Below are 1,820 nucleotides of genomic sequence, written 5' to 3' on the forward strand. Positions count from 1 at the left end.
ACCATATATGATAGTTATGACCTATAAAACATTATTTTTCTACATTAAAATACTTAGGCGATTGTCGTCAGGAATATATCACTTACGCAGTTATTACTCTTGTAGGAAGCATGCTTCTAGAGCCCAAGAGTGGTACGGTTACCACTACAGTCTTTTCTGAAGAAAGATCTTCATACTACTATTAGGTTTGCTTTAAATTATTATTAGTTGCTCCGTATCTTTCTATCGAGGACTATACTTGTCTCAGTCATTTTCATAACTAATGCTTGGCTGGTGGAACTAATGAGATTATTATTTTTTTAAAAACAATGTCTGCTATTATTATGACCTCACTAAAAGGTGCTACGTAGCTCAAATTAACAAAAGCAAATTGCTAGAATATTTTATATATTATTCTCTAGGGTTTATTGTCTTTCCTAGTAGGGTTTATTCCCTACCTTAATTAGTCTAGGGTTTATTGCTTATCACTCTTAGCCTCTCTATATATAGAGGCCCCTGTAATCACACATCAACCAGACTCAATACAATGTAGTCCTATATGCTTCCGCTCTTTCTCTCTTCTCTCTCTAATTCTTCCACTCTCCAATATATTTAACATGGTATCAGAGCCACTTTCTTGTGGCCTCCAATAAACATCTTTGACGTTTTCTGGCGCTCCCTCCGGCAACCTCCCTTGTCCAGTCGTCCACGCGCCGCCATTGTCCTTGCTAGAGCTATACCCTCCTCCCTAGACGACAGATCAGACGCTACCAAGTACAGATCCAAAAAGATTTGGAGCATCCAAGCTTCCACGCGCTCTCATGTGCCCCGAGAAGCTTTTGTCCGTCAATCAACGTGCCTCCACGCACTTCCAAGGGTTCCTCACATCGGCAATCACCTCTATGCGCCACCACAGTAGTGACAGAGCTAAACGCTCCACTCAAGACAACAGATCAGACGCCTACGAGTCCAGATCCAAAGAGATCTCAGCCGTCCATGCTTCCACCCGCCCTCATGCACCTCCAGAAGGTTCTATTCAAGAGTCACGCACCTCCCATGGTGTTCCACGCGTTTCCACGCGCTTGGAGGGTCTCACCACGCACTGGCACTCGCCGGCAGCACCTCCCTCGCAAGTCCATGCGCCAGCCATCTCCTAGTGCGTCTAATGCATGCGCCTCATGCGCCAGAAAGCCCTAGTCATGGTTTGGCACATGTGGTGCACGTGCGGCGAGTGGTTGTAGAGTCCGTCGTGTGCACCACACGTGCCAGACTCTTCTCCCCCTTCCCTCTACCACGTGTCCCTCAAAGAGCCCGCCACATCAGCCCTAGCACTCTGCCATGTGTCAAATCTAAAAAATAAATAAAAAAACCTTATTCATCCGAATCCTAGCTTTTCGACCCCATTCAATGGGTTAGAACCGAATCATCTCATTTGGGCTAGACCAACCCATTCAACTGTCCACAAGTTTCGGCCATTTTGGCCCACGTAACCGGCCCAATTGTCAACTCGGTTCCAAACGGCCTCAACTCGACTCAGTGGGTCTCAAATCCGGTTCGATTCATTGGGTTTTACAACCCGAACCGCATCCATCCAAGGCGCTCCAACCCGGTCCAGAACCGGTTTCTAACTAGGTCATCGGGTTCAAATCGGATCTCCAACCCGTTTTAGCCGAATAGGCTAACCAATCCGCATCATTCAACCCGATTCAACATGTTAGACCCGGTTCATATCATTTCGGGTCAGACCATATGAAATGGTCCATGGGTTTTGGCCAACTTCAGCTCATTCAAACCGGCCCAAATGGATTTAAGGCTACTCCAAGCTCTTAAGCCCAAAATGT

This window comes from Corylus avellana, chromosome ca2 (genome assembly GCF_901000735.1).
Source record: "Corylus avellana chromosome ca2, CavTom2PMs-1.0".
Taxonomy (NCBI): domain Eukaryota; kingdom Viridiplantae; phylum Streptophyta; class Magnoliopsida; order Fagales; family Betulaceae; genus Corylus; species Corylus avellana.